The sequence below is a fragment of the Marmota flaviventris genome, chromosome 6 (assembly GCF_047511675.1).
Source record: "Marmota flaviventris isolate mMarFla1 chromosome 6, mMarFla1.hap1, whole genome shotgun sequence".
Taxonomy (NCBI): Eukaryota; Metazoa; Chordata; class Mammalia; order Rodentia; family Sciuridae; genus Marmota; species Marmota flaviventris.
Window position 1 is genome coordinate 58,631,597 of NC_092503.1, and position 27,829 is coordinate 58,659,425.

At 33.7% G+C, this 27,829-nt stretch overlaps 1 pseudogene; it reads right to left on the reverse strand.

Annotated features, from left to right (window-relative positions):
- LOC114086895 (dnaJ homolog subfamily B member 6-like) overlaps window positions 1–27,299 on the reverse strand; it is a 30,877-nt pseudogene extending 3,578 nt beyond the window's left edge.
- Between the last annotated feature and the right edge of the window lie 530 nt (window positions 27,300–27,829).

Genomic DNA, 27,829 nt, shown 5'->3' on the forward strand with positions numbered 1-27,829 from the left:
TAAAAGTTAATAAGAAAAAAAAACACACCCTCAAAACCAAAATGGATGTAGCATTGGACCAGAAGCTGAAGGACAGGATGAGAGTTCCAGCTCTCCCTGGGCCCTCTTCCCCAAGGTCTTTACCCTCATTTCTGCTAAATTCCCTTTTGCAGTCTCACCACAGAGTGGACCTGTTTCCCCTAGGTGGCCACTGAGGTTTACTCATCTAGGTAAATTTTATTTTAGTTCATCCCAATGTTGCTTCTATTAGCGAGGTTCCTGTTACCATGAATCTTAAAACATATACTTGTTTGCTTATTTAGAGAGAGCTCAACTTCAATCAGGTAATATTGTCAGTGTAGTCTGAGTGGTTGTAAGTCATATCTTATTCAAAATTATTGTACAGAATCTAGTACAATGAGTAGAAAATAAAATTCCACCATTCAGTAGCATTAAAAATGTAGGGTGCTATTGAAACAAATAATAGATATGCTTCTTTTAATTAAGCCATGCACACTTTTTGTGTAGTAAATGCACCATATAATTACTAGGGTTTTATATTCACAGGAAAGAAAATATGCTGTATGTAGTAGTTATACTTTAGTAAATATTGTATAAGATGATTAAAAGAATTAATTTCATTGCAGCATGGGTAGCTGCATAAAAGCTAGAAACATCATTGTAAAATATATTCTGAGACAGTGGAAAAGTGTTATGATATTTTCCCCCTGTGTTATTTAAATCTCTCTGGTTAGCAGTAGAATTGTAGAAAGAGGAAATAAATTGATTTGTGATCTGAGGTCAAGACATTTGGTAAAACTGCTGCTACAAAGGAAAGATAATGGTAAGAGTTTTCTGTGCATATTTTGGCTTTAAAACAAGAGTCTATTTCATCATTGTGCGTAAATAATAAGAGTAGCACCTCTTATTCCCACAGGTACTTGTTTTATGTACTATGGTATTTAGATATACAAATAAAACCAATTCTTTTCCAATAAATATGATTATGAAAGTTCTCAGACAAGCACGAAACTGCAGTATGTGAAAGCAGCAAGTGCAAAATTAATGGAGTGGAATTCATGGATGCTTTTCTGTGTATCTTGACTGATATTCTTATGCAGGAAGTTTGCTTCAAAGAATTTTTCATAACTATAGCCAAGAGCGCGTACACTTACTATGCAGCTGTGTGGTGTGATCTAAGAAATGAATTTGCATTGTAGACTGAAGTTTTTGAAAAGATTCCCTCTGGTATGCAGCATCCTTATAACAACTACTTCTTGAAATAGCTGTTTGTGTGAGTAACATAGTAGTTTTATAAGACATGTTTTTTAGAGGGAGAAAAAAAAAGTTCAGTCAAAGTTTACATTTATCTGTACAATTCTGGAAAACAAACGTTAATTTTGGTTCACTCAGTGGTTTTTAGGTGCTATGAAAACACTGTTCTAGAGATGAGAGTGCATCCTGACCCTCTGTTAGTCCCCTTTGCACCATCAGTAGCTCCTCAAATTTAATTCATCAGTATAATATGAATAGAAAAACAAATGGCCCTTAAAATGTCTGTCATGTTACAGACTGGTAGCATCCATAACTGTTGCCATGTGGCAATCCAATGATTAAAATGATTACAGAACAGGTGGCATTCAGCATTACCAGAGAGACCACACATCAGTCATTCCAGAACAGGAGTCAATTAAACTTGTCTATTAAAATGCAGAATTGTCTAAGGCCAATTTTCTCTGGTGCTTTCAGAAAGATAAATAAATAAATAAATAATGCTGAGGTATGAAATGTCCGTTTTAATTCTGTGCACATAATTAAAATAACAAGTAACATCAATCCAGCCATCAAGATGTGTAAGTCAACATAATGTAGAGAAACGACAGCAATCAGAGTGAATTTAATCAGAGATTAAGATCCTTTTATTCAGTTTTCTGAACTGTGAATGATATGTTTCATTGAGTTCTCTCATTCAATGGGATTTCTGATGAGTTTGCTGGCCTTTTAAAATAACCTCTACCTAATATTTCTTAATATTTTTTATCCTGGATAATTTTGCATCTCTTTATTAGCTACTTCATAATAATAATGGGGGCTCTGTCTATGCTGTGGCCTGTTTTCTGAATACAAATGTCCAGCTGTTCCCTGGGAATAGTATTTCACTGAGAGTGTCACATCTCAAAATTCACATTTTCAAAATCCAATCCAGTGTTCACCTCTGACCTTCTCTCATTTTCCTTTGGTATTCTTGGTGACAGCATTTATCTTTCATTGTTCAGGCTCAGAACATTGGGGTTAGTCTTTATTGATTGGTTAAAACTTTTCTCTGGATAAAGTTTTAAATTTTTACAAATTTTTTTTAAGAGCACCACCTTTATTCTGGTTATCCATATCCATTGTTTACATTTTGCCTCATTATATTTTGTCTTTCTCTTTTGGTTTCTTGTATACTGTATAATTTTTGAAACATTTGATATTAAGCTGGAGCACTCTGTCCCTCTGGGACAAATATTTCAATACGATTTTCTAAAACTAGAGACATTATCTTACATTACTACATATAATTGTGTTGTGTACATGTGATATAATACTTTGCTGATACAATTTTCAAAATGAAAATTTATATTGATAGAATGCTCTGCTCTGCTCCACTATCTGTCTTGTATTTCCAGATTTAATCAGGGATCATGTATTTTGTTTAGTTTTCACCTCTCTTTAGTCTCCTTCAATCTGTTGTCATTCCTAGAATTGGAAATGCTGTGAAAGGAAATACTGCTATTTGAGTGGTCTTTAGGGTGAGCAGTCACTTCTGTGGGAAGGCAGATTTGTTTAGACCCAAAATATTGAAGATGCATTAGAGACACAGTTGAGGGTTTAGGAATTTTGCTAATGATTGGTATCAATTCCAGCTGATGCTCTGGAAAGGTTTTAGAAACTGGGAATAGATGGTAGCTTGAGAGCTTGAGATAGTTCTGTGCAAACAGGGTGGAGATAAGATCTGAAGAGAGCAATTTGAGTTTCTTGAGAAGATTGACATGAACAGGAGAAAGGGTATAAAGAGATAAGAATGGTGAATATTTGAGAAGAAGAAATGATACCTTGCCAGGAGCCTATAGACTCTAGAACTTCCGCAAATCTCTAACAAGGAAGACAGAGTTGAAGAAGATATACTCCAATTACATACATTACTATTGCTCTCTCAAGACGATGCAGAAATGTTAAATTATCCACTATTGGTCCTAGCAATTCTAGTGACAAAGTGAATTAACTTCTTAAATTTTTATTATTAACCTATTTTTTCCCCAAAGAATAGTACTGAGTACTTAAAAAACAAGAAACATTCCTATATACCAAATACATCATTCCTGATAATAATAGATAGTAAAGAATCCACATCACTTTGACAACTAAAACTAAAGCATTTTCTCAAAATATATTAGTTGATAAGCTTATTATTGTTTCTACTTAAATGCAGAAACCTTTACTAAGAACCAAAAAGACTACTCCAGGTAAACAAAAGAATGTAACATATTTCAAAGGAAAGGCTTGTGACTTTTTCAGAAGAAAATTAATATGACTTATTATCAAGGCATAGTTTATAGAAAAGTATACTAAGATTATGACAATGAGTATCTTCATTCAATGACAGAAGATTGGTGAAGAAAAATTAAGAGCTAAATTAGGACATATATTAACTATAGAGCATTAAATTTATATGATCAATCTTTTTATCTTTATTTTGGGAAATTATAACTTCTACTTACCTATATGTAAGGCTTGAGGTTGCAAGATTTTGCCTTATGTGTTACTAGTAGAGTGTACATAATTAGCGGGCACAATGGTTTGAATATAGTTGGAGTTCCCTCAAGGGTTCATGTGTTGGAAGATTGTTCCCTAGTATGGAAGTACTGAGAGGTGGTGGGACCTTTAAGAGCTGGGACCTAGGGATTGTCCATAGGCCAATTGCAAACATGATACTTTAAGGAACTGTGGGACCCCTGGCTTCTCTGGCTTCAGGTGTGGGATGTGATCTCTTCCTCCACACACACTCCTGTTGTGATGCTGTCCACCATGAGGTCCTTACCAAACCCAGGCCAATGCCAGCACCATGCCTTTGAATCTCTAGAACTTTGAATGAAATAAATTTTTCTTGACCAAATTATCCAGATTTGGGTATTTTGTTTTAGTAACAATAAAAACTAAAATGAAAAACCAAAGCACAAAAATGACAACATAAACAAAACAAAACAACCAGACTAATATAGAGAAGAATCGAGACCAGAGAGCAGGAAAGTTACTTTTATGTTACATAATTTTTCATTTATAATTTTATTACCATATTCATATATAATCTATTCGATAAGGAAACATAAATAACTATAAATTTGTTTAGCAATGCATAAACAGCTCATATTGGTATTTGAAACTCTCCTATGCTACATATTTATATGCCTCGCTTAATTCTTACAGTAAATCTATAAAAGTTGTTATATCTATTTTATAGGTGGTTTAGATAGCTTTAGCAACTGGCTCCAGATGATGCAGCTAGGTATGCAGAAACAAGCTCTGAATTCCCTTTTAGAAGGAACTGTCAGGAGCTCACTGAGCTGGGAGAGAGTGCTGAATGTCAGGCATCAGAGTAGCTCATCAAAACAACTGGTCCCAGAAAAAAAGCCTTTAATCACTTGAATTATTGCCTTGGTATAAGCAAATGACTGAGAGAGAAGGCACTGACTCCTTTCATTCCATTTCCTTCTTGCAATGATGTCCTATTTGAGGATCAAATGGATTAGTACAGACATGCAGGATCATCTCGATGTTTGGGGCTTCATCAGTTTTATGCACCCTTGGGTAAGGGGCAGAGTGAAGTGGAGGTGGTAAGGAGTATAAAACTCCTAGGTACTGACAGCAGGGAAAAGTGGTTTCAATACTTTTCCCCAAGGCCCCAAATAAAAAAATGAAAACTCTAGAGCTAGGAATGTATGAAGAGCACAGCCAGCCAGAGGGGACTAAGTACTTGACTGCAATGCCCTCCAGGACTTCAGTGCTTTGGCTGTGCACCAAATCTTGTATAGGGAGGGCAACTTTCCTCCAGGAGGCCTGTCAGGTGATACCTTTGCAATTGCCTATGGTCATATATGAAAAATCAATATATCATTGATTTTTAACTGGGAGCCAGAATCCTCATGTACATCACATCCTGTTGCACAGAACACAGAAATCTCCAGCTGATTCAATAGCTTCCCTAAAGCATTATGACATCTTGCTTACCCTTTCTCTTGTGAAAACAGAGCTTTATTATGTCTTACCCAAGACAGACCCTTCTTTCTAAAGGTTCTGTGGGATTTTGTCCCATTGTCTTCTAGAACCTATGACCTATTATTTATCTCCTTCTCTTATTAACTATCTTCTTTCAAAGGAACAGTAATAATCAATATTTAAATACCAGTATCTTTCATCTTAAAACAAAGACAAAATAAAAACCAAGCAGTTATCTATGCATTGTTTTCCCCAACACAATTTACTAGGTGATTAATGAAATGAATTGTTAATCTCCTGCTAGTGACATCAGAATCCATGGATTTTTTTCCCTAATATTCCAGATACCATGGATTTTTTCCCTAATATTCCAGTTCAAAATGGCAGGATGCTAACACAAAACAAAAAGGAGAAAATGGGAAGAATAGATAGATGTTCAGTGGATTAGACAAAGTGGGATGAAGGGAAGGGAGGGGAGACAGGAATAGAAAGACAGTGGAATGAATCTGATTTACTTTCCTGTGCACATATATAAATACACCACAGTGAATGTCCACATCAAGTACAACCACAAGACTGGGATCCTAATTAGAATAAGATGTACATCATGTTTGTATAAATATGTCAAAACATACTCTACTTCATAGATAACTAAAAAGAACAAACTTTTTAAAAAGGCAAAAAAAAATATACTGTCAGGGAAACTATAAAGAATAGAAATTCTGTGAAAAAAATAATTAAATTAAATTCAAAGAGATTTTTAGGATCTTTTGTATATTTTGGTTATAAAGAATATGAACATAGTAAAATATATGATTAATGTTCATTTTACAAGTATACTGGGATTTCAGTTCCAGATTTATCACCCTTTGAATTCCATTATTAGATAGTACCTGGACTTCATTGGTTTAGAAATCTCTCTGATTAGAAAAATCTTTAAATTTAACCTTTGAAAAGTATATATCTGTGTGAATGTCAATGAATACCCTTCAGTGTGCTATGAATGCGTGTGTGGTGTATAGCTGCTAAGGAAATGGTAACTTAAGGTATTTTTAAAAGTATTTGAAAAATGATGCTGGGAAATTCTGAATCTTTAGTGTTTTCCTATTGCTCTCCACTGACTCCTATCCTCCTAACCCACAAACAAAGCTTCTTTTTAGTTCATTTGTTCAGGGTAATAGCCCATTTTAAATGAAACTGTGGAAAGGTTTAATTGCACCGAAGAGTTCCTTTTGCTGTGTTAGCTCATTAATGTGGACACCTTCCAATGATAGTTATCTGTGTTTTGGGGGAGACTTGATCTTGGAAGGCCAGAGTGGGTGATGTCTATTTGAGGTTCTACCACTAGTGATGGTAGAGGATGATAGGGAGAGAAGCCTTTATTCAGAGGCATGGGTGGGTAACATTATGCAGACATACACTGATGATAAGTATTTATTTTGGTGGCAATTTAGACAGTGTTGGCTTGAAAGATTCCAATTTGAACTTTCATGCATTTCAAAGGTGAATTTTTACCTCTGAGAGTAAAAACTGGAATTGTGCTTTTGGTTACAGCATTGACCTATGAGGAGTTGTTGATTTTATAGGAAACACGAGAATCAAGGAGTTCTCTGTAAGCTCAGCATGAGAGTGAGAAAGGATGACACTGTTATTTTAACTTATTTCATTTAATTAACTCATATACTTTTGTTTATTTTTGAAATAGGATACCCAAAGGCATCTGATATTAAGTGGCTAATTTTAGACTGATGGTAATTCAAATTGTAGTACAAGTACTATTGGTTACCAGATTGTTTGGCTGTTTAAAAAATTATGCCATTCTACGGGAGCAAGAAACTAGGGAGAAGAAGTGTCTTATTGATTCTTTCTGGAATTGTCAATTATTGCATGGCCTTCACCCTTCACTGACTGCTTATGCTTGAAAGTCTTTTAATCTGGGACAATTTCCTTACTTTCAGAATTTATTTGTAGAAGTGAAAACCATGAGGGATTTTCTAACTTTTATATTAAAATATAAATATCTGATAGCATTTCTTTTTCTGAAAGAATCAGAACACTGGGATTTCTTTTTAAAGGAAGTATGGTAATTTGTGTAGGTCAGGGTTGGCACAGGAAGGAGAGCTGAGGGGATAAGGTAAATTTGGCTTACTACAAAGTTTTACTTAAATCAACAGCAGATAAACACCAGTGAATTCTTTCATATGTACACCCATATATCATTTATTTATTTAGTCACTTAATAATTTACCTTATTTAACACTTATTTAAAGATGTCCTAAATGTTAGTATGGAAATGCAGGTACTTAATACATTATTTCCAGTGCATGAGGATGTATGCCAATTTAAGTAAGCCTCATTTTAAATTATTGTCTTTTAGTAATAGAGCTCCTTTTCAAGATTTCAATTCTCATGTTATGTAAATAGTGCTACCATTTATCTCTTCATTTGATGATGAATATCACATGTAATTGAAGAAGGTCCCAAATTCAAGATTATCCAGACTTTATTGCAATGAAGTTGACAATTTGTATGTATAGAAACTATTAACTCTATAATTTTACATAGATAAGCCCTAAACATAGCTCTTGGGGTGGTCCATATTTGCTGTTAAGCTATATTAGGCTGGATACATTAAAATGCATATTTCTGAAACCACATGCCAGCAGGTTAGAGCCATATTTAGTAAATTTAGCCTCACAAGAATTTATTAAAAGGATGTTACATGGCTTTAACTGAAATAAGGGCCTGACATCAAACCAGAAGAATGGTTCCCTGGGAGTATTAAGTAGATAGTTGACCAACCCAAATTATTTTTGCAAGAAAAAATCTTTTACAGTGAAATATTACTATTCTATTGTTAAAATTGTAGAAATGGAAACAGGTTCATTCAAATGCAAGTAGGAGTCACCTAAATTCAAGGACTTATTCTTCAACTCTATTCTTGAAAGTGGGTATAAAATGTTCCTTCAATAGATTGTTCCCCTGCTTCACCTCATAAAACCAACCCAGGCTCAGATTTATATGCTTCTATTTGTACCCTGAAGTTAAGATTTAATCTATGAATATTCTCTGCTTAGCTCCTGAACAACAGAATATATTTAGCAATTTATCCCTAGGGAATGTAAATAAAAAATTAAGATGATTAATTACAAAACAACCTAAAATTGCACCCTCATATTTTTCCTAAAAATTAAAGCATCTGAGAGGAGCAGCCATATTGATGGATTTCTCTAGTATCCTTGTCTCAAAAATCATGATTTCATGATTTTAAAGACTGACATTACTTTTGATTGATTCTACAGTGGTTTCACTTGTAAGGTAGTTAACTGGTTTAAACTGATGTCCCTCTTCTCTCTAGCATACTAAGAAACTGCCTTATATGATAATCATAACTTTGAGGGTGGAATGTCCATCCCTAGAATGAGAATGTAGACACTCATTCCTGATTACATTTTCAGCTGCTCACCTGGTTGAATCTACTCATATTTTTGTCACTTTACCAATTTCTTTACAGCTTATCTTAAAATAATTTCTTCTTCAAAACATGTAGGTAAAAATTTACATCTTCCCATAGACACATTAATTGAATCACAGAATAATTATATTTAGCATATCAAAATATAGCTATTAAATTATCAAAACTAGGTCTGTGTAAATAATTTGGTTAATCTTATTTCTTGACTATAGATAGTTGACTGAGTATTAGGTATTTTAATTCTAAAATAAACAATCTCAGATTTTGACTATTCTTGTTTTTTTTTCCTGAAATAATGATTGATAATGATTGTCTACAGATAAAAAATAAATGCTTTGCCCCCCAATTTAAACATAGGGAAAACACAGCAGTGCAGAGAGTATGATTATCACTGAGAAAATTATAAGTGTTTACATAAGGATCAAGCTGAACCCAATATATCTGTACTAATTTTTAAAGTAATACATTCTTAAATGAATGCATTATGTAAATATTATATAGTAAAACACAAACAAACTTAAATTCATAACATCTCTAAATTTTATGTATTTTATTTTAGTAATGGGTAAGGACATATGTGGGGAAAAGATAAAGTACTACTTCGAAGTTGTTAGTACATCTTTATTATTGCTAAAGATAAACTTTGGATTTGTAATATATTATCATTAAAAAACCTCTATTTCCTCCAAAGTGTTGTTTTCCATAGAGTAGAAGGTAATTTGGGTTAATTATGCTCTGAAAGGAATTTTTTGAGGGAGACTCTTAGGACTGTGTAAGCAGGTTTTCCTGGACAGACCTTCATTTTCCAGGGGGCTGATATGAGCAAGTTAAGTAATCCAAATAAGAGTCTATGTTATTTATTATATTGTTTAGTCATATAGGTTAGATGACAATATTTTATCAGGTATTTTTGCCATGGGATTTTTTAAAAAAATGTGATCAATAACGTATTATCTCTGAGAAGTATTATTTGCTTTGGGGAAAGGGATACTCAAGGAGTATTACAAGCATGGCTTATTCAGGAAGACAGAGCAGCCTCATCTTACTTCACCTTGACAAGTTTAGGGACTACTCATAGGACCTTGACCTGGATAGATAAAGATCTACAACATCAGGGACAGTGTCCCCTGAATGGATCATCTAACGAACTAAATAATCAAGAATTTGAGAAATTTACTCTTGACTATTATTTTTAGCTTATGCTAGCTATCTTTGAAAAAATTAAATGCTGTTTTATGTTGCTTAAGACTTGTGACAAAAGGAAAGCAAATGAATCTTAACTTGGGAGAGGAGCTAGACAAATACTATGCTAGGTCCTAGAAGAAAACGGATGTAACTTAGGAAGACTACTTTCAGAGAAATAAGAGGCCTTGGAATATATTTGCAGGCCAAGCTCAGGAATGAGATGGTCTTCAAGATATCCTGTTGGGGATGCCCTGAATAAGTTCATGGTCAATGGCCTGGGGAAAAGTGACATCTGACATTTTATCTTCAGACTTTGTTTTCTGCTTTGTATCATATTTATGTTATGTATTACTTAATGAAATTTGGTCAAACTTTATGACCTGTGTCAACTGAGCTTTGAGGGAGTGCAAAAGGAAATTGTGCTTGCATTTGTGGCCCATTAGGTTTGAAGATAGCTGTAATTGCCCAGAGAAGTGGTTACTAAGTACCAAGAAGCTGGAAGCAGAGGTCTAGAGCAAGAAATATAAAGGGACAATGAGAATAGATTTGTGGAATATGTAAGCTTTCCCTGAGGATTCTCAGAAATACCAAGAGAAATAAAAATAAAAGGCTACTGTTACAGTTTGTATGTGAGATATCCCCCAAAAGCTCAGGTTGAGACAATGCAAAAAGGCTCAGAGGGGAAATGATTAGGTTGTGAGGGTTTTAAACTAATCAGTGAATTAATCCCTGATAGATTAACTGATTGTAACTGAAAGCAGGTGGCATGTTCGTGAAAGAGGTGGGGCACTGGGACAGTGGCTTTGGGGTGTATATTTGTATCTGGCAAGGGTCATCTCTCTTTCTACTGTCTGATCACCATGTGAGCTGCTTCCGTCTGCCATGCTCTTCCACCATGATGTTCAGCTTCACCTTGAGCTCAGAAGAATGGAGCTAGCCTTCTATAGACTAAGACCTCTGAAACCGTGAGCCCCCAGATAAACCTTTCCTCCTCTATAGTCCTTCTGGTTGGGTCCTTTAGTTGCACCAGTGAAAAAGCTTCTAAAACAGCTACCAATAGGAACATAGCATGGGGGTGTTGTCTACAGCATAGATTATTAAAATGAATGCCGGAGAATGTATTGCCCTTAGTATTCCTATTAGAAATACATACACTTAGTTGTTCTTAATTTAGGATTCCTAGGGACTTTGTGGACAATCTGTATTAGAGTTAATATTCTGTGCATGCATATACACTCTCTTGGGGATAAGATGTAGAACTTTTTCCTTTTATCAGAGTCTAATAATATTCATTAAGTTAAAATAAGATATATATTTGATTGTGGCACCTCAGCTTTATGTTTCTTTTAAACGTAACATTACATTTTAAGCATTTCCTTCAGATAACAGCTATTTTTAGGGATTGATTTTAATGCCTGCCTTATATTCTAAAATACAGAGACATCATAGTTAACTTAGGTATTTCATTGTTATTAACTGACATGTTTCCTAAATTTTCACTAATGAAAATAATGCACTATAGCAAATAGAGTTCTAAAAGTGGCCCCCATCTCTGTGCCCAAATTATTGGCACCTGTGATAAGATTACTCCCATGATTTTGTTATTTTATGTTATAGTTGACCTTAAGATACTGAGATTATTTGGGAGGGCCCATTCTAATCCCAAGAGGGCCTATTCTATTCCCCTTTAAGAGCAGAAAGTTTTCTTTGGCTAGTGGTAGATGGGGAAATCACAGAGATTCAAAGCACAAGAAAAATTCTATGCACTCTTGCCACGTTTCAAGATGGAGGGGGCCATGTGCCAAGCATTCAGGTGGCCTCCAGAGACTGATTGGTTCCAGGGTTAGTCAACAAGGAAAAAAAAACGAGTTTTATAGTTGCAAAAATTCTGCCAACAATGCGATTGAGCTTTGATATGAATTATTTGCCAGAACTCCTAGAAAGGAGTGCAGCACTGAGAACACCTTGATTTCAGCATTGGGTACAGAATCTAGCTATATCATGCCAGCACTGTGACTTATAGACCAATGAGCTATTAAATAGGTCTTACAAACACGGAAAGTTTGTGGCAGTCTTTAATGCAGCAAAAATTATGCCAAATGAGCTACTGTAAATGTTGTGGCATATAATCATGTCTGAGGTTATAATTAATTTAGTGAATTAAAAATGCAATTACTAGTTTTTAGTACATAAATACGCAAAAGAATTTTATCCTATTATCCATCCCCACTACCAAAAAAAAATTCTTACAATAAAAACTGTTAGTAGTGTATAACACGGCGAATGCTATTTTAGCCGTCCTCATATTAGGAAATAGAAGTCACATAAAACTTTGCTAATGAAAATTGAATTTTATTGCCTCAATTTGCTTCTATTTTATTATAATTAAAATGAAAAATATTAATGTTTACTAAACATTTAAGATACTTGTATGAATTATCTTTTAATATTCCTTGCCATTTATTCTACTGGAAGGTTGGTGATTGAGTTTGGTTTGTGTGAGCTCTTCACATAATAAAAATAAGTAATGTTGCCTATCATGTTTGGGACAAGTGGTATTTAAAAGATAGTTCCTTGAAGACACAGAAGATTAAAAATATAAGTACTCAAATCTGTTGAATTTTCTCTTGTGCTTTCTTTCAAAAAGCTGAGAAAGACTATTTCTACTCCTAAATTAGATACACAACTGTTGTATCTTAATATTTATGATGCATAAATTTAATGAAAACTAATTTATAATTTGGAGCAGGACACAAAGTAACTCCTTTGCCTAGATAATACCCTCAAGTCACCATCATCATATAGTAAATAATTGTTCTTTTTTGGTTAGATATATTTTTTTCTCTTTATTCTCACTTATTCTGAGGAATATATAGAAAAAACTATGATTTCTGGGTAGGAAGGAGCAGTTCTAGATGTCCAAGAATTCTAGGACAATGACAATATTTTTATTTAATGTATTCTTTATCTAGAATGCCAAGTGCTTTCTTATATTTTTGCCATTTTCTTTTCAACATCATTTTTAATTTCCTCCAAATAAAATTTAGACTCAGCTTGTCAAATTCCAAAAGGTATTTTAGATTAAAGATGAATAATTCTATGAATTATTAGAGAAAGAACTGAAATACCAAAACAATCTGCACATGTAGGAGCAAGTATACTCTTCCCTTTTACTTCAGAATTACACATATTTATGTAAAAATAAGAATTTAAGTTCATGGCTGCCTTTATGAGTAACACACATTTTTCTGAAGATGATTTGTGGTCATTTTGTAATTTATAATAACATTTTGACTGGGGTATTTTTCTACTATAATAGGACCATGTTATTGATTTAATGGAAGAAAAGTATTACTTTCTCATTTGCATTACATAGGCAGAAAAGTCATTAATGCTAAGAGAGTTTTCACATGATTTACTTGGGATTTATGGATATATATATATATATATATATATATATATATATATTCTTAAAGATAAATTTTTTTTTTGAAAAGAGTTGAGGTACTGCATTCTTCTACAGTCTATATTTCCTAATTCTTCTTTTGTCTTACTGATTGACATAGATTTTTCAGAGCAATTTAAATTGATAAAAGCAAGTATCCTGTCCCTATTTCTAATTTTAATAAGAATGATTTTGTTGTTTTGCCTCCAAGTAGGTTGGTAGTTTAACTTTAAGTTGACTGCTTTATTGTGTTATAAATGTTCTCTTCTTAAAAAGCATGAATTAAGATGAGTAGAATAATTGCTTGGAACATCAGGCTTATTCAAATGGCCTCTGTGTTTCCCATCACTTTCATTTTTTTTCTTTCTGTGACATATAATAAAAATATTGCTACTTCAGAGTTTTAGAGAACTTATTTTTTGAAAGAAATATTTGCTTAATGATTTTATTTTTTTGTTTGTTGACTTCTTTGCAAGTCAATTTATCTATGCTTTCTGAGAAAACAATAAATTTCATAAAAATTCAAATTTTAGGATTTCAAATAAATATAATTCTGCACATAGATAATATTTTATCTTGAGTATTTAGTCTAAGAACTTATAGCTCTCTTTTTTAAATTTAATATTCATATTTGCTTAATTTTAAAACTAAACAGTGCATGTAATATGCTGATTACATATATACGTAATTTTTATTATCTTCTAGATATATCATGCTTTGATTATACCTTTCACCAAATAGGTATTTGAGTGTTTGAAATTCTTGACTCATTGAGTCTGATGTATAAACCTTTTAGTAGTATTTCAAATTATAGGATATTTGGATCATAGAATTAATAGTATAAAATTTTATGGCCTAATATATGATAATTTTCAAAAATGCTTCATAACTTCTTAAAACAGATTTATACTATCAATTTTCAGTTCACTACATTTAATAATTTTATTATAATAATAAAAATTCTATATCCTAATTTGCTTATACCTACTTAATTTAAATGTTGCTAACATGTTAGTGTCAACCACAATGTTTAATTTCTGACCTTCTATATTAGTGTTGTATACTTACATGTTATGCTATATTGCTCATAAAACCTTCTAAATGTTTCATTTTCAATTTGCAATATATTTCTTATACAAATAAAGTAACCTCCAGTTGCACTCAATTTTGTATTACATATTATATGAAATTAATTCTGTCATTCATACTTACTTTTAAAATGTGTTTAAAGAATTAACAGTAACAAGAAGTTGGGTGATCATAGAATATTAGAGAATAAAAGGAATAGCTACAATAGGACAAGGATGTGAAGGAAGGAATCAGGAATCATGATTTAAATGCACAACATTATTTAAAAGTGACATTATTTAAAAATATATGTTGTAAACTCTGGGGAAATCAGTAAATAATTTAAAAATAATTTAAACTAACATACTAGGAGATGAAATACTATGATATCATATATAATGTTTAAATTAAATTGGAGAAGGCAGAAAAACAAGGAGAAAAAGGAAAAAATATGAAGAGTAGAAAGCTGTTATAACATGATAGATATTAGTTTAACTATATTAATAATTATTAAGTGTGAATGGTCTAAATACACCAATTAAAAGATAAGGATTGTTACAGTGGATAACAATCTTGAGTCAGGACTATGTGTTGTCTGTAAGAAATTCACTTTGAACGACATTGTACTTGGGTTAAAAGAGAAGGAGAAAGGTATTCTATGCTACCACTATCAAAAGACAGCTGAATTGGCTCTGATGATCTTAGAAATGATCTCAGAATGAGGAAGTGTTTTAGTCATTCCCTATTTATCCATTTGTGATGGAGGAATGCACCCTAGAGTTGTATGGATGGCTGAGCACAGCTTCTGATGCTGGACAGATGAAATCACAGCAGTTTAATGGTCACTTGTACTTATAGCCTGGGAGAAGAAGACATGCACACCACACAAGACTACATGGGGATTACATTCAGGAACAGAGGATATGGGAAGTGGGCTCTGTAGTATGAAGACACTGGAGTCTCCCCAGATTTCCGAAGGTGGATGGTTGTTAGAGTAATTCTACCAGCTAGCAGGTAACTGAATTTTCTATACAGAGGTAATCAGAACTGTATCTGGTCCCCAGGACAAAGTTGTTTGACCAGGAGGACCTTATCTGCAGAAGCAGAATGGGGAGGGGAACTTGTGGTAAAGCCTCTTTGAGGATCATCTGATTTTAGAGATGTTAAGACAGCACAAAACTTTGAGTCTTATTTTCAAGCCTTACCCAAAAAAAATGATTACCAAGAAAAAAGAAGCATTATATAATGACAAAGGAACCAATTTCTCCAAGAACACAGAACAATACTAAATGTGTATGACTTAAATACAAAGCATCAAATACTTGAAGCAAAATTTGATAGAACTGAAAGGAAAAATAGATAAATCCGCTCTTACAGTTGCACTTCAACACCCTTCTGTCAGCAACTGGTAAATCAAGTAGACAGGAAATGGGTAAGGCTATATGTGACCTGAACAGCAGTGTCATGCACTTGATCTAATTGGCATTTATGGAATATTGCATTCATTTATATGACCTTCTAGAAAAGGCAAAACTATAAAGATGACTAATACATCAGAGATTGCCTGGGGATTCAGTGATGATGAGAGGATATTTTAGGGCAGTGAAATTATTCTGTATGACATTGTAATGATGAAAACATGACATTCTGCATTTGTCAAAACCCACAGAGTTTTGCAAAACATGGAATGAAGTTTAGTGTATGAAATGAAAAAAGTTTTCTAGGGTGATGTGGAGCCCAGAAATGGAATACACTCTGACAGAAGCTAATTGTATTACAAATGTTTAAGCAGTCTCACTGAAGAGGGTGTGTGGAAAAGGTGTTGATCTAAGAAATGAGTGCAGCATGTAAGGGTAAAGGTAAAAGGTATTTGTACATGAGGACATTAACAAGTTGAGAAAAATTGCTTCTCATGGGGATATGGATGAACAACTCTGAAACCACTATGCATATATTCTAGAAGTCAACAGTTGAGTTGATGGTATATAGGGAGCCAGATTTCTCACTGTTGGAATGGGGATCACAGACAAGCAAGAGGAGAGGCTAGAATGAACCATGTGGTAAGACATTAGAATTGGAGACATCACATGATATTATGTTCAGCTTTATATACAGACAGATGATTATGCCTAGAAATATTTATAGATACATATATATGCATGATTTAGTATACATACATAGTACAGTCCTCACTTTGTCAGCTGAGGGCAGGGAAACAATGATATCCAGTAGCAATGAGCATACCCAAAGCTCAAATCTTGGTTTCTAATACCATTTTCCATTAAAAGGAACCAGGGCTCCTTAAAAAAGAAAAAAAAAAGGCTAATTCTAGAACTGCAGTAGGAAATAAACAAGATGATCCCCAAGGAATTGTGTAGTTCCTTAAAGTGTGGAGTGTTGAAAACATAATGAGTAACTATGAAGGCAGCCAAAGTGAAACCGTAGCCAAATGAAAGAGCTCCCAATGGCCAAACACAGTAAAAATGCAAGAAATTTATATATATATATATATATATATATATATATATATATATATATATATATATATATATATATAATTTCTTTAATTTATATAAGGAATATATATAAAGAATTTAAATTATATAAAGAATTTATATAAAGAATGTGTGTGCCATCACCCACAGTTTTAAAACCATTACCTAAAAACTGCACTGATATATACCACTCACGTCCCACACAGGCAGTAGAAACGGGGTTCCCTCTGGTGGAATGGGCTGGCTGGGAAATAAAGGCTAAGAGAAATAAAATGGTGAAATAACCACAGATAACAGAAAGAAGTTTCAAAAGCAGGGGCAGGATGGGCAAGCTGATCAGAAGGGTCCAGCTTCTAACACACCAAGGAGCCCTTGTTTGCTTTATTTATATCGGAAGACATCAAGGGAATTCTATGAAAAATTCTTCACCAAAAGGTTAGAAGTGGGGGCAGGTAGACTGCTCAGTTCCTAATGGGTTACCCACATTTCTGGTGCTACTGCAGGGTCCTTTCTAGCAGAGTAGAGGGGAAGGTCACATGCACTGGGCAATCTGTCTCCAAGGGAGAGCCACAGAAAGGTCCCAATGCCAGATGTATTCCCTCCCTAACTGCCATGCCGAGAAAAGGTCCTCAGGCATTTCATGGATGGCTTCCTGTAGATATAAATACATGATTGAATAAATAACTTCGATGCACATCCCATGGAGAATCCCAATAAATTTTTGTCAATGTGCCCCTTCAGGAGATGGAGTGATCTCCCTATTCCTTAAGGGGGGCTGTCCCCATTGATTTTCTTCCAAAGAGCACAGCATGAAATAGGGAAAAAAGTAAATTGTGGAGGAACCTGACAAACACTCCTCAGCACAGTAATTAAGGTTAACATCAACAAAGATGAGTCATAATGATGGTGCAGACACCTGATATAATGTGATGAGAATAGCATTTTACCTCTGTGGCATTCCTCCATAAATACCACCCGTCTGATAAACACCAGTCTAGTACAAATCAACAGAAAGACTCAATTAAGGGATATTCCACATACTTGGCCAGGGCTCCTTAAAACTGTCAAGGCTTTCAAAGTCCTGATGTCTAAGAAGCTACCCCAGCTAAGAGGACCCTAAGGAGACTTAAGGACTAAAGGTAATGTGCCATTTTGAATGGGATCCTGGAAAAGAAAAAAAAAATTCAATAGAAACTAACAGAACATCAGGTTAAAAAACCACTAAAGGGTCTACTTTAATTACTAATAATGTACCAATATTGATTCATTAATTTTGACACATGTATGATAAGGTATGAATAGCAGAGGAAATTATGAGTAGGGTATACGGGTACTCTCTGTACTGTCTTTGCAATTTGTAAACTAAATTTATTCTCTTTTTCATCTTTTTTCGTTAGTATTCTAGTAGTCTCTTATGGGTTTTCCAACAAATATGTTGATGAAACAAATCATCCCAGAAAGAGAGAGCATGATCTGCCTAAGGAATTGCCTGGCAGTTCTGTCCTTTAGGTAACTCTAACTTCCCCTTTAGTCTATTTGCTTTACTTTTAATAAAATTTTCAACATTTATTTATTCAGTCAATATACAAAGTTATAGGAAAATACACAGGTAAAATTCACTATGCTATATTCATTATACTTCTACAGCTGAACTTGTCCAAATATAAAAATACTTTTGGCTATGATCAGTAAACAGTTGCTGACCCTAGCTCCTTCAGTGGTAGTCTTCTTGTGAGCGTGTAGGAGGGCTCTTCCATTCATGAACTAAATGTACCTCATACCCATGTTGTTGTTAACTTTCCTATTTCAATTGCTTCATTTTCTCTTTGCTTGAAATAATCTCCTATGCTATTTATTATGGCCTTAGGAGAAATAGGCCATAATATATATGTATATTTTATAGATCATATATCTTAGTTGTGTAGTAGGCTATACTATCTAAGTTTGTGTAAGTAAACTCAGTAATGTTCACATAATGATAAATCCCACCTAACAATGCATTTCTTATGTATTCCTGTATTAAGTGATGAGTGACTGCATGTAAATTATACACATCTATACAGAGCATATGTGTATGTGTATGTATATTAGTGTATATATACATGTATGTAAGTGTATACATCTATACTATAAGCTATACATAGATATCTTTTTTTGAGAGAGAAAGAAATTTTTTAATATTTATTTTTTAGTTTTCGTTGGACACAACATCTTTATTTTATTTTTATGTGGTGCTGAGGATCGAACCCAGGCGAGTGAGCTACCGCTTGAGCCACATCCCCAGTCCATACGTAGATATCTTATATAAACAACACAAACACTTGCTTTAAATAATATTAATTCTTCATGCATGCTTAAATAAGCCACCCCAGTGTTCATACTCATATATTCTAATTTTTATTATTTAATATTTTAATTTACATTTGTAATTTGATGATAATATTTTCAGATTTTATCTGATATGTGACTCTAGATCATGGGAGGTTTCTTAGCTTTTCAAAGGTGAAATTTGGGGCCCAAGTACTAGTAATTACAACAAATTGTGAGGAGAATCATGTGCAATTTCTCTCACTAGCAGAAATACAAATACATTGAGGGCACCACAGAAGGGTAGTGTTGTGCTATAGAATAACAGTCTTTCTGAAGAAAGAAATATAAAAATATTTTAATTCTGGAGAGCCAAACTCCCAGGGAGAGATTTTGTACAGATTAGAGGTATTCATATCAGCGTGGGGAAAACAGCAGGGGCTTGAGAGAGAGGGAATAGGCAAGGGCGTGAGACAGACACACTGTCCTGCAGAACCTCAGAAAGGTTCCCAGAACTTGGGTACGTAATTATTTAAAAAAAAAAAAAAAAAGAAAGAAAGAAAGAAAAAGAAAGCTCTTGAAAGGAAATAAAATGTTTATATAACAAGAAGAAAATACTGAAGTGTTTTTCCTATGATATCTCAATGATAAACATTCATAGGTTCTACTTAAAATGTAGGCATCTCTTTTCCTCTAGTAACTTAAAGTTGTTATCCAAGTACTTTGAATCCAGACACTAATGATCCAAAGATTACTATCTCCTCACCAAAGCCAAGGCCTTCCTTCAGTTCCTTCTTGCAGTTGGTAACATTTCCTGCTCTTGACCCCTATCAGCAGAGTCTTCTCTTTGCCCCCTGCTACTGTTCACTCTCTGGGTTCTCCACTTTGGCCTTCCTTCTTCCTCTAGTCCACCTAAAACCACCAATTTTTCTCTTTTAATCCTTTTAATTATCCATCTACTTTAATAATTTCAGTTCTTTTTATTTGTTTGTTTGTATTCCTAATACTTCTGTTGCATTTGAGTGTTTTATTTCCAACTGTATGTAATAGCTACTTCAAATAAATTTAAACAATGTTCATAGTTCATTCAACAAAAAGAAACCCCAAATCATAATCCCTGACTTTTCCAGTAAAAGGTTGGTTTCTGAAGTTGAAAACAAACAAAGAAAACTGAGTTTACACTGGGAGATATTTCTCTTCCCCTTTTTACAAATTTTCATGATGTATGACATTAGGACTGTATAATATATATTTGGCATATAGAACTCAATGACAGTCATTATTTTCCTTTGTTCAACCCTGGTGGGTAGGGAGAACAATGGCAACCTTAAAATGCCCATATTGCAATATCTGGATTATATGAATATGCTTCTTGCAGGGCAAAAATGACATTCTATGTGATTAATGGTCTTGATTTGGAGACATTATCCTGTATTACTGGAATGGGCAAACTGTAATCACAAGGGTCTTTATAGAAAGGAGGATACAGTTTTATTGTTTCATGCCACATTTTTATGTTATTTGTTATAGCAGTAGTAGGAAACTTGAAGTTGAATATAACTCCTAATGCTTTTTAAAAAACAATTCCTTCTTTCACTTTGTATACTATGTTAAAAACACAAAAATATATCTGTTATTTTTTTTTCTTTAGGATGTCTGATTTACCTGTTCTCCTCAAGTATTTTACATACTAAGGTGATTATAAAGATGCTGTCATTCCTGTTTCTTGATTGTCTGAGAGTCAATCAATGCTATACTTCATTGGTATTTTAAAAATCACCAAAATATCAGTTCAATCTTGTCATTTCTAGGTTCTTAAGCTAACAGTGGTTCTGTTTTCTACCACAGCAGGTTCAAATCTCTCTTGCTTTCCCTAGTGTAACTTACAAGTAGGCTTCCCACACTGAGCTCCAACTTTATCAGATAGTCACTGCCCATGCTCTGTACAAAATCATTTTGCCTCTCTGTCTTGGCTCATGCCTTTCCTACCACCTCGACTGCCCTCCCTTACTGTCGGTCCTTCAAATCTTTATTTCTTCATAGGCAGGCAAGTCTTACTACTGCTGACACTTTATATTGACTAACATAGAAGCTATAAGAGTTTCACTCCTGAAAACTGCCTATTAGTTCCTTACAGTTTAGCTTTTGATAGCTTTCTAATTGTTTCACATATTTCACTTTATTCCACAACTAAAATATAAGCTATGTTTTTGCTTTTTAAAATAATATATGATTATTATAACTATACATAGTTGTATCATAAAATGCTATAATATTTTATAAATGATCACATATCAGAAATAATTAGTAATGAAAAAAATGTCAAGTAAATTAGTATCTGTATTTTCCCTGTGTGGAAGTTTTTTAAAATTTAATACCTCATTTATTCATTTTGCCAAAATTCAAAAGACTGATCTGACTTGAAAGAAAAATGATAATCATTTACAATGCTCTTATTTACATAATTAGGAGTAATAATTTTTGGAATCACAAGTTCTTATTTTTAAATGTATGTACTGATTTCTCAGCAAGTGCATATTTATAGTCTTATAGTTTCTATATATGTATGCTAAGCTCTGTTTTAAATACGTATAACTCCACTCTAGTGGTGGTTCAGTTTGAATTAAGAATTAAAGCCTAGGAAAGCTGAGCGATTTGTTCTCATCCAATATCACTGAGTTGGGATTTAGCCTGGACTAAGGTGCTCCAGGTATTCAAGCTTCTGCCAGTAAGATCCTTCCCTCCCCAACAGACTAGAGGAAAGAATACCTTTTGAGAATGGATTTTATTCATTTGGAATCTTAAGTTACCTTACTTCACCATTCTTATTGAGCTTATTTTGTATTAAGATAATTTGTGAAATTGTACTAAACATGCAGAGTTTCTGGACAACTATGGCATTCTATTCAAAAGACATGGACTGGTTTCAGAATTTGCCTTTTTGAGAAGCTCCTGAATTAGGTGATGCTGATGCAGTTTGTTCCTGGGGCAAATTTTGAGGAGCATGGTATTCAGACCCAGGTGACATTAGGCACGTGATTAAAAAGAGTTGCCACAGTAGTGGATGATAGCCATTATTACACTCTTGTTTCCTTGTTTTCGGTTTATAATCATCAAAAAATTACTTTGCAAACAGGAGTATAACCCACCCTACTTTTGCAGTTAAGAATCAAAAAGAGCAGATGAAGTTTAGAGCCATGTAGACAACCAGTATTCTGTGTGTTGGGAAAAGCTAACTGTTACGGGAATCAGTTGATCATCACAACATGTAAAGGCTAAATAAGTGCATAAGCAAAGGTTAACAAGAATGATAGTAATCATTAATCAATATTTTGATTAATTCTGTATAGGATGAGAACAGCTTATTCTCTAAGAAGATTAACAGTGCAGAACAGAACACAAAGCAAAAAATGAAAAAACAAAACCCTGGACCAAGTAAGAAAGATATTGTCCTTGCTAATGATCTGATCATTTCTAAGAAGAAGTATATATGTAATATAATATGCATACACACTTTTCTATAAGAAATATGACTGTGCTGAGAGTTCAGTCATTACTTGTTAATCCTTTTGTTACATAAAATTTATCTGGTGAGTCTTAACAAACTTGGAACATTTCTTATTGCCATAAATAGGAAGTATTTCTGGTCAAGACTAAGGATTTTAAGTCCTTTGGGTATAGCCCAAGGAGAGGGATAGCTGGGTCATATGGTGGTTTCATTCCCAGATTTCCAAGGAATCTCCATACTGCTTTCCATATTGGCTGCACCAATTTGCAGTCCCACCAGAAGGTATGAATGTGCCTTATTCTCCACATCCTTGCCAACACTTATTGTTGTTTGTCTTCATAATAGCTGCCATTCTGACTGGAGTGAGATGATACCTTAGAGAAGTTTTGATTTGCATTTTTTTAATTGCTAGAGATGATGAGCATTTTTTCATATATTTGTTGGTTGATTATGTATCCTCTTCCTGAGAAGTGTCTGTTCAGGTCCTTGGCCCATTTGTTGAATGGGTTATTTGGGTTATTTAGATTTTTGAGTTCTTTATATACCCTAGAGATTAGTGCTCTGTCTGATGTGTGAGGGGTAAAAATTTGCTCCCAGGATGTAGGCTTTCTGTTCACCTCATAGATTGTTTCTTTTTCTGAGAAGAAACTTTTTAGTTTGATTCCATCCCATTTACACAGCCACATCAATATTTATATCAGCACAATTCACAATAACTAAACTGTGGAGCCAATCTAAAGGCCCTTCAGTGGATGAATGGATTAAAAATGTGGCATATATACACAATGGAATTTTACTTAGCAATAAAAGAGAATAAAATAATGGCATTTGCAGGTAAATGGATGACATTGCAGAAGATAATGCTAAGTGAAGTTAGCCAGTCCCCCCAAAACAAATGCCAAATGTTTTCTCTGATACAAGGAGGCTGACTCATAGTAGGGTAGGGAGGGGGAGCATGGGAGGAATAGATGAATTGTAGATAGGGAAGAGGAGTGGGAGGGAACGGAAGGGAGCAGGTGATTAGCAAGGATGGTGGAATGTGATGGACATCATTATCCAAAGTACATGTATGAAGACCCCAATGGGTGTCAACATACTTTCTATACAAAGATATGAAAAATTGTGCTCTATATGTGTAATAAGAATTGTAATGCATTCTGCTGTTGTGTACTTAAAAAAATAAAATCAATTAAAAAAACCCAAGGATTTGTTCAGTACCAAAGTTCCTTGATATATCCATATTGCTGGCTATATCCTTGTATCTTCAACTCTTACAGTCTCCTTGGTCCTAGACATTTAATTAAGGATCATTGCCTTTGTGGTCCTTGGAGCTCACTGAGAGAACCTTTCAAGAACACTAGCTAGCAGCTGTTGTATGCCTTTTTAGCGATTATGTAAAACTGGGAAGCTTCTCTCAATGGGAAAATTAGTGAGGAGAAGGGATTTATATTCCAGTGTACAGTATATCCTAAAAATGATTTAACTCTTGGGAAGTTGGTTACCTTATTTATTGGCATAATGATACCAACATATCTCACAGGATTATGCTGAATATGAAATGATACAGTATATTTACTCTACTCTCAGTCTGAGTGTGCCTTTTTATTGCCTAGAGATGAATACTCTTTCATATGTTTATAAACTATATTTTTATGTAGTCTTCAAAATGAGGGAGCAAGTGATATTTCATCAGTAATGAAAACTGATATTCATGTTGCCTTCACTCCCACATGGAGACAGGAGCTATGCCCACTTTTATACAGTAGGCTATATAGGTGGCTGCCTGTCATTTTCTATTGGAAATCTTCACAGTGTGGCTGAATGCACATATGACTTTTAACCTAAAAGTTGCTTTATGGTCTTTATGGACTATGGAGTATTTTGAATGGAAAAGAGTGCCATGTCTTGACAAAGTTCCATCTGTTAAAAAAGGAACAATTTTCTTAGTTAAAATGATATTTCTGTATTTAAAAATATCAAGCTATTTCCAATTCTATTACTTCTTTAGTATATTCAGTTATAATATTTAGAAATTATTCATGTGTCAAACTATATCTGGACCAATCAATTCAGTTTTTCATTGACTTTTACTCAAAGTCAGTATGAGAATATGGAAATATTGAATGAAATTCCATACTTATGATTTAATTATGTTTTAAATGGGCCTCAAAAGTGAATATATAAATAAATGGAAATACTTGAGTTTCTTATGGCTGTGTTATATAGTAATAGAGTCTATTATGTAATCATTATCTTTATTTTCTATATGGAAGTTCAGCTTGTAGTTTAAAACATATGCAAACTATGAAGAGACTATGAAATGTTGAGCTTGAAATAAGTACCCTAGCTTCATCCAGTTTCCTATATGCCAATAAAGTTAGTAACATGAGCATAAGCATCAAATTACCATATGAAAATAAGTCTATATGGAAGGCATGTAATGCCAATAAATGTCTTAAAAATTAAAGTTGAATTAATAGTCACTTGCTACTATAAAATTAGAAATGTTGTATCACGAATTTCATCCACCTTAGAGAGTCAGTTTGCAATAAAAGAATAGAGAGAGCTTGCTTTACCTAATGACTATAACTGTTTTCACTTTATATTGATTGATTTTTAAATGTTTTTATTAGTGCATGTATATTTATATTTTATTAGTTATATGTGTATATAGAGATATGTGTGTGTGTGTATATATATATATATATATATATATACACACACACACACACACACACACACATATATATAAAACTTTTTTAAAACCATTCTTCTGTTGATGGGCAACTACACTGATTTCATAATGTGGCTATTGTAAATTTTGATTTTATAAACATTGATGCACCTATATCATTGTAATATTCAGATTTTAGTTATTTTGGGTAAATACCAAAGAGTGAGATAGCTGATTCATATGGTGGTCCCATTTCTAGCTTTCTGAGGTATTTCCATACTGCTTTCCAGAGCAGTTGTAGTAATTTGCAGTCCCACTAATGATATATGAGTATTCTTTTCCTCCCCACATCTTCACCAGCAATTACTATTATTATTTATATTCTTGATAATTGCCACTCTGATTGGAGTGAAATGAAATATCAATGTACTTTTAATTTGCATTTCTCCTATTGCTAGGATGTTGACCCTTTTTTCATATATTTGTTAGTCAGTTGTATATTTTTCTTTTGAGAAATATCTGTTTAGCTCTCTTGCCTATTTTTTTTGCTAAATTTTATTTTTAAGCAAATGACAAAGATCCAGTTTACCAACTCTTTTAAACCTTTTAAACCACATTATGTATTTAAATAATTGTCAAAACTTATACTAACTTGCCAGCATTCATGCACAACTAGGAAACATCATTAAACTTATAGTAAACCATATATACTTTACTATTAATGTATTAATATCTTTCATTGTTAAATAATGAAAAAAAAGCCAAAATCATTTTCATAGATGACTCATCCTGGCAATGTTTACTTCACAGCCGGTTTGACACTACCTGACTCACATGTCAAACACAGTGGAAAGCAGATACACGCTGCTGTTAGAATATAATCTTACCTTAGCATTACTCAAAAGTCAAGTCTCACCTTGGATTACATTTAATAAAAGAGCAAAGTGCATATAGAGATTAAAACAATTTTGAAGACATATAAAATGGTCCTATTTCATGGCCCCAACAATAAATTCAAAGATCTATGACAAATAAAGGCAATGATGAGCTGTTCATAAATTCTTTAGGCTAGGTACAATTATACTGAAAGTTGAGTTTATTTTAAATCTTCAAAAACTGTTCCTGTTAATCCTCAAGTGGTTCTTGTTATGATTTAACATTTCTGTTAAATGCATGCATTGAATTACTTGTATCCAAGTGTAGCAGTGTTCCTTACTATACATTGTTAAGGACTTTGACTAGCTGTCTTCTTCAACTTCTACTTCTCTTCACCATTCTCAATAGTTCTCTTTGTAGTGATTTTTCTGCCTTTTACTATTTTGGTAGAAGGTGATAAACATTTGAAGTTGCCCATCCTGCAGCTGACAAATGATGCAGAAGAGAATGAAGTGATGCCACTGTGACCTAGTGACCCAAATGAAGTAAATCCTGTATCAAATGAAGAAAAATCACTTCCAAATTATAGAAATCCACTGAAAACAGAGAAAAACAAACCTGTACCTTGGTTTCTGCTTCCTCAGGAACCCTTTCAGGTCCCAAAAAAGTCTTCAGAAGGGTCTTCAAAGAAGTCAAAGTAAAGTGAGTCCTTTCCACCAAAAAATTCCCTGAAGACATCATTTGGGTTCTGGAATGTGAAGCCAAACTCAAATGGACCATCAAAATGACTAGCACCTCCTCCTCTACCATATAATCTTTCTTTGCCAAAGTTGTCATAGATGTCCTATCATTTTTTTAAGCATCTGATGATGCCTCATATGCTTCAGCTACTTGTTTGAATTTTCTCTCTGCTTCTTTTTTATTCTTAGAGATTCTAGATGCCTCTTTAGAGCCAATTTCTGGTATGCCTTTTTGATATCATCTGGTTAGCCATGTCTCTGCATGCTTAGGACTTCATAGTAATCCACCATGTTTTAATGGATTGTTGGAACAAGTCTGAGGTTATGGTGCAGCTTCCTGGGTGGCAACAGTAGCCTCTTGCTCATTTGTTGATTAGGATATTTGTTATGTTTGTGGTAAGTTTTTTGAGTTCTTTATATATTCTGGATATCAATCCTCCGTTGGAGGAGTAACTGGCAAACATTTTCTTCCATTATGCAGGCTTTCTATTTATGCTGTTGACAATTTACTTTGCTGTGCAAAAGTTTTTAAATTTGAGGCCATCCCACGTATTGATATCTTGGTTTTATTTCTTGAGCTTTAGAGGTCTTGCTAAGAAAGCTGTAGAATAATAGGAGGTTTGGTGTTAGTTCTTCTTAAATACCTGATAGAAATTGACTGAGAATCCATCGGATTCTGGGTTTTTCTTTATTGGAAGATTTTTAAATTCTTACTCTAATCTCATTGCTTGATATTGGTCTGTTTAGATTTTCTATATTCTCCTTGTTTAGTCTGGATAGATCATTTACATCTAGAAATTTGTCAGTATCTCTAGATTTTC